We start from the raw sequence: 7119 nt of genomic DNA, 5'->3' as shown, positions 1-7119 counted from the left end.
CTCCCCCCCCATCCCGCCCCCCGCGGCCCAACCAACTATTATTAATGGAGATTGATGAGGCCGGACACCGCCGCTTTGTGAAAGTTTGTGGCGGATGAGAAGGCGGCGGCAGCTGCTGTGACGGTTCTCCCCCCCCCCCCCCAACGCGGGCCCCAGGGGACTCAGCTAGGGGGCGCGAAGGGGGAGCCAAGTGAAGGGCAGAGGGGGTGGGGTGGAGAGAACTAGATGGAAGGGTAGGCCGGGGTAGTGCGTGGGGACTCGAGTGGTAGAGCTGAAATTTCCAAAGGAGAAGAGACTGGGGGCGAAGGCAGTATGGGAGTGGGATAGGAGTAGAAAGTGGGATACTGAGGCAGACAGCATAGAACCTAGTTTCTACGTGCAGTCTGTACCAAGAATACAGCAAAGAGCGAGGGGCCCTAGAATCCGGACTGGAGGGGCCAAACAGGATTTGGGTTGTGGGACAAATGACCGAACAACCCAAACCCAGCTTCCTGCCAACCAGTTCTCAACTCATCGGAACGCCTTCCACTCCTCTTTTAGGCTATTCTCGTGGACTTTCTTTTCTCCCAGGACTTTCCCTGTGAACCCTTATCATGTACTTAGCGTGGTGATACGGGTATCCAGAGCCCCTAAGTGAGGTCCCACGGGACAGAGACCCGCTCTCCTTTGCCCCCTTCTGGCAAGTAAGAGTTTCCCCCCCTTCATTCCTGACACGTGCCCTTTCCCACTCTTCATCTAGAATAGAAAATCGGGGTGGAGAGATAGATGCTCCGTGGGAAAGAAGACAGGGCCCTCCCAGAATGCTAGTTAAATAGTTACCCCAACACACACACACAGAGACAGACCTCTTCCTCTTTCCTTCGATCTCATTCTATTCCTCAGACTTCCTCCCTCCTTTCTTTTATCTTTTCTTGTCACTGTTCCTTCCATTCCTCTCTCAATTCTCTCTCTCTCTCTCTCTCTCTCTCTCTCTCTCTCTCTCTCTCTCTCTCTCTCTCTCTCTCTCCCTCTTCCTCCCTCCATCTCTCCTTCTCTCTCTCTCTCTCTCTCTCCTCTCTCTCTCTCTCTTCCTCCTTCCCTTCTTCCCTCCCTCCCTTTCTCTCTCTCTTTTTTTTGGATTGTATATATTATGTTTAAGTGCCCCAAATGTATGTTCAGTGTTCCTTCTCTTTTCCTCATTCCTACAGATGTTCCTTTTTTCCCTGTCTTTATCCACATCCTTCTTTCCTAGTATTTCTTCCACTCTTCCTCTCGGTCCTATTTACCGGGCATTTTTCCTCCATCTCTTTTTCCATTTCATTCCCTATCTTCTTCCAACTCCATGTCTTCTGCTTGTCTCGCTCTATTTTTCTCCCTGCTTCCCTCTATCTCTGTGTGTCTCTGTCTCTGTGTCTCCTTCTCCCTCTCTCTTCCTCCCTCTTCTGCTATTAATTTCCCTGATTGGCTCCCTGGCTCCCGCCGCTGATGAGCCCTATTCATTCCCGGGCCTGACACTCTCGACCTGCCCCGGCTGATTGCTGGGGGCCGGCCCTGCGAGCGCTGATGAGCCCCAAGGGTCAGCGGCGCTAATTATCCGCTAATTGCAGATGACTCTGCTCACCTTCCCCCCGCTTTCAGGCACAGAATCGGCGGCGCCTTTTACCCTTCCCCCTCCTCGCGACTCCCTGCAATAGAGTTGACACAGAGCAAAAGGCAGATAATGCCGGTCTGACAGGGCTTCCAGGCTGAGGGTCAGGCAAGAGAGGGAGGCTGTGGCCAGTCAGGAGAGGGATATCCCAGCCTAATGGAGAAAGGGAAACCCAAGTCATGCCGCGAGGAAGAGACCAGGTAGGGGGAGGGAGGCATAACCTCATGGAAATGGGGGGGGGGCCCTAAGGATTAAGGTAGGGCTAGACAGCCTAATTGAAGTGGTCACATCAGGCAGGAAAAGAACGATCTACAGTATGAGGGTGGGGAAGAGTACTGGTCCAGATGAAGACCTAGATGTCAGATAGCAAGAGAAATAGGATAGGCTCAGCCACGGAGGCTAAGAAAATTTAGAGAGGCAGCCCTCAGTAAAATTCCTCCTACCTGGGGGATCATTGTGTTAGCCCAGAAAAAACTTTTTAGGTTGATTCCGGGCTGACTCATTGGGGTTTTAGTACATGGGAAAAGAGGTCAGAATGGGTCCAAAGCAGATCAGTGGAATGAGCCATCTTTCTCTAGCCAGCAATGCAATACAATGCAAATTTTTCATATCTTAGGAGCTTTTATTTAAAAGATCAGCTCTGTTAAGCCCTTAATGCAAAATGAAACAAAAAATTGATGGATATGAAAAAACTGGGTTGTAGATCCAAAACTATCATAGCTCTGTAACTATCGGGAAGTTGTTTAACCCTTCTGAACCTCAATTCTCTTAGATGTACATATTTGGATTGATATCAGTTGCCCTTTATGACTTAATAATCTTTGAGAACTGATGTGATTGAAGAATTTATTTCTTGTGATGAGTCTCTGGAAACATTACTACACTGTACTACACTGGATCACTCAGGATAGACTTACAGGTATCATGCTTGCTAACTTGGTAGGGTCTTCTAGAATTTGTCTCTGCTCAGGCATAGCCTTTGAGTCACTTCTATGTTAGGATGAAGAGTTAAATAGAAGTAGATTTCTGTGGACATCCTTATCTAGAAAATGGGAATAATATTTGTATGACCTCCCTCTCTCATCAAGTTGTACTGAGGAGAGGACTTTGTAAACTGTAACGAACCACATAAATGCTAGCTGTTATTATTGAATTGTCTTGATTTGAAATTCCTCCAGGATTCATCTTCGTGAAATGGAGGGAAACTGAAGTATTATTTTCTTATGATGCCAAATTAGATCAGGCTTTACAAAACCAGTGGAATCTAAAGAGACAGCACATGTCATTGTCACATTGGAAAAGGATGAGGTGTCCCAACTCAAACCTGAGCATACCAATTCCCTATTGAAGTGGGTTGTACCCAGCAGAAGCCTATCTATGTAAGGCAGCAAACAAACATTCTATGAAGTCTTCAATTTATTTTAGTCACTGCATGGTTAGATTGAATAATGGAATGAAGAAATGACAATTCATAAGACTCACAGTTTTAGAGCTGGAAAGGATCTTAGAAATAATTTAGTCCAACCCTTTCTCTTTACAGATGAGGAAACTGAGATGCAGAGATAAATGATTTGTCCAAGGTCACATGGGTTTTAAGAAGTACAACTGAATTCTTCAAAATCTGAGCAGGGGCCCATGTGTATCTTCCAAAAAGTGCAGAGGTCAAGTATCTTGACTACTAACTAGAGGAACAATTATATGGAATGCACTATTAGGCTTTTAGAAAACAAACAAACGATCCAGAATACCAGGGTGGTGAAAATCAGCAGAAATCACCTAACTCTATTAATCCATACCTGACTTGGAATCTTCTCTACAACATGCCTAACAAATGGTCATCCAGCTTCTAATTGAAGATCTCTAGTGATGGGGAACTCATTACTTCTATTCCATTTTGGAACAGTTCTAATTATTAGGTAGTTTCCACTCACATCAAGCTTGTATTTGTCTTTCTGAAATTTCCACCCATGACTCCTAGTTCCATCCCCCAGGGCCAAGCAGAAAAACTTAATTCTTCTCCTAGATGACACTTGAAGACACTCTCCTCTTCCTCTACCTCATTCAAGTGAATACTTATAAGCTAAAAAATCCAATTCAATCCAATAATAATAGCTCACATTTATATAGCTCAAAAACAATTTACAAAGTGCTTTCCTTATAACAATCCAGTGAGGTAGGCAATTCAGGCATGATTATCATTTTAATTTGCCTCTTTCCCAATCTGAAAGTCCCCTGTTTCTTTAACTGAGCCTTCTAAGGCTTGATCTCAGTCTCCTCAGCATCCTACTTCCCCCTCCCCTGGACATGCTCTAGTTCATAGATGTCCTTCCTAAAATATGGTGCCCCAAACTGAATAGAGTGGGCTAAGCAGGGCAGATGATAGACCAGGGAACTATTGGCTCCCTCATTCTGAATACTATGCCCCCATTAATAGTTATTGGTTTAAATTGATGGAGTGGCAAGGGGACATTGGCCAAAGTATCTGAAGCTACGGCTGAGAGTGCAGCTCCAGCAGCAACCAAACTAGGCATGGAGGACCACTTTGTTAAATGAGTGTTCACTCCTTGGTGAGACAAAGGGTATATACAAGGGCTCATGGGGAGGGACCCGCCTCACCTTAGATGTACTTATATCAGCCACAAGCCAAGAACTGATCACTTAGAATAGAATGGTAGCTTGCAAGGAGGTATTCTGTTCAAGCTGGCACACACATCAGACTCAGAAGCTAGTGCTGAAATAGCCTATCAGCTTGCTCAGAATCCCTACCACCCCGGACTACAAACCCAGGCAGATTCCAGACCTCGATGACATTGTGCTGATAGAGTGTGTGTAGCCTGTTTGTCAGACACTGTCTTTTATAGACTCTTATGACATCCCCTCAAAATGTGCCCTTCTTGCCAGTCCCCCCAGGGCATTGGCTTTTATCTCTTATAGAACTTAATGCGATTGAGCAGCTACAGTTTGCTAAAATAATAAAGAACCATAGAATGGCATTAGAACGATTCCCTCCCCCTCCTCCTTCTCCTTCCCAAACGTTCTGAGGCTTCTTCTCAGCTACTTTGCCTTAAGCTCCAGGAAAGGAGGAGGAAGCAAGCTGGAAGCTCCCCATAAAATGTAAACCGACGAGTATTTCACGTTTTTGTCTGCCTCTGCAGCGCTTAGCACGGGACCTCGCACGCAGGAAGCCTTAGATAAATGTTGTGGGCCGTGAAGGCGATGTACATTCCCAGGAACTAGCACCCGAGCAGTCCTTGCGGCTGCCCTAGTATCAGTACCAAGGCCAGGGACAGAGGTTGTCGCCGCTAAAACCGCTAGAAACGTGTGAATGCCGATCAGCTTCTTTTCACAACATTTGAAAGTAGGAAGAGCCCTTAGAGAACAATTAGTAAGCTCCTCCATTTTATGGATGAGGAAACTGAGGTTCAAAGAAATGGTTTTCCCAGGGTGAGAGCCTGGCTAGAGTCAGGAAGAACACGACCAGGCGCCTTCTGATTCCAAAAATTCAGGGATTTCCCCCCTTACCCTGATTCCCTCTGTTCCTCTCCTCTGTGTCTATAGATGGCGAGAGCTACTTCTCAAAACACATGATGGCGCTTCCAACAGTCCTTGGCCGTTTCCTCAGCCAGTTACTATTTAAGCAGAAGTCGCCCAGGTTCTCCCGGTTGCCCTGAAAGGGGAATTCCCCGAGAGACTCGCTGGAAGGGGCAAATACTCCTGTGTTTGGTAAAATCGCTTTCCTGTGTCTCGTTTTACTCATAATGACGAGGTTGGACTAGACGGCTTCTGGGGTCGCTTTCGGCTCTAAATCCGTGAACCTGTGACTACTAAGCGGCAGAGACCACCAGCTGGCTCCCATTATCCAAGAGACAGAACTTTGTGGCGCTGAGAAAGACCTTCCCGGCCTGAAGCTGCCTGTTCTACGGCGCCGGGACAACCAGCCGGACCGAGACCCGGGGTCCCTCGCGGACCAGGCCGGCTCCTGTCCGCGGGCTCCCTCTGGTGGCGGTTGCGGGGAACCGCAGACAGGAGGAGAGGAGCAAGGAGTGCCGTGAGCGCCCTCTGGTGGTAGTGTGTGCGTGTCTGTGCACGTGGACAACCGCGGGCTGGGCGGCGATCCCCGCGAGCTTGTGGGCGGTACTGCGCCCAGGCCCCGGATGGCCGGCTGTTTCCACGCGTGCTGTGCCCGCGTAGCCTGGCTGGGCGTTGTGGAAAGCGGGACGGCCGCGCGTTTGTGGGCGAGCCCGAGCCGGGAGATGGTGGCGGCGGCGGGGAGGTCCGCGCCTCGGGTGCAGGGCGGAGTCCTCACGGAGGCGTGAAATTGGTTTGGAGCAAACACATTACTGAAAGCAATTACCGGCGAGAGGTTCTGGGGCCCGCGGGACCGGCGGCGGGGAGGCCGCGAGCAAGCTCCGGGGATGGAGGAATCTCGGGGGGTCTCACCCCGGGGAGGACAGCCCGCTCCTGAGGGCCGGGCCCTCCGTTAAAGCACCTTCCCTCCAACTCCCCAAACGTGCGGCTCACACCGCGCAGCCAGAAGGGACTCCTCCCAAAGTGGGCCGCCTCCCCCTCCCCCACGCAGCAGGCCTGAGCGGGAGGAGACCCCGCATTGGCTTTTACAAACTCTCTTGGGAAAGCCATTCTCCAGGATGCTCGAACCAGATGTCCCCCTCGGCTCGGGAATCCCCGATTTAGGGCACACATCCTGAAACTTAGTCTCGTTGAAGATTCCCGCCCCTTTCAGGGGAACAAGGATCCCCGTTACAGAGCCCAAAGAGATCTTCCAGAGATGATGCTCTCACAGACCCTTCCCAGAATCCCCCTCATCAAAACTTCACACACACACACACACGCACACGCACACACACGCACGCGCACACACACATACACACGCACACACACACTTGTGTCTGCTTGTCTGCCTTGTGGGATGACTCTGAGCCGTCCCAGTCTGTCTGGGTCCCGAACCCCACAAAGTGGGGAGAGGAAGATAAAACTACGGGAGCTCCGAGGAAGAGGGCCAGAAGTTCAGGAGCTTCAAGCTGTGTATGGCAGAGAGGATCCTGTATCAGGGGAGACGGGGGCAAAGGCAGACAGTTCTTTGTGGGTGAGGGAAAAACCTCTTTCCTCCAGCTCTCCTTTATGTGGCCTTCCACCATCAAAATATAAGCTTCTTCTTGCACCAATCACCTCTCAGTTATTAAATTCTCAGCCCTATGAGTCAAGGTCCCAGGGTCCAGTGGAGAACCTTGAAGCCCAAAGCCTCTGGATCACCTGGGGGAGAAAACACAGCCCGGGCTATTGAAACCCAAGTCACTCTGCCTTAGTTACAGGCTTGGCAATAGCACGGCCTCCAACCTTCACATGCTTATTGAGATTCAGTTTAGCTAGTAGAAAGATCTGGGGAGAGGGTCCAGCATAATGGGTAGAGCACCGGTCCAGGAGGCAGGAGAACCTGAGTTCAAATCCAGCCTCTGATACTTCCTAGTTGTGTC

Source organism: Antechinus flavipes, chromosome 5 (genome assembly GCF_016432865.1).
Source record: "Antechinus flavipes isolate AdamAnt ecotype Samford, QLD, Australia chromosome 5, AdamAnt_v2, whole genome shotgun sequence".
NCBI classification, from domain to species: Eukaryota; Metazoa; Chordata; class Mammalia; order Dasyuromorphia; family Dasyuridae; genus Antechinus; species Antechinus flavipes.
The sequence above is the reverse complement of the archived record's forward strand: the minus strand, read 5'-3'. Positions refer to the sequence as shown.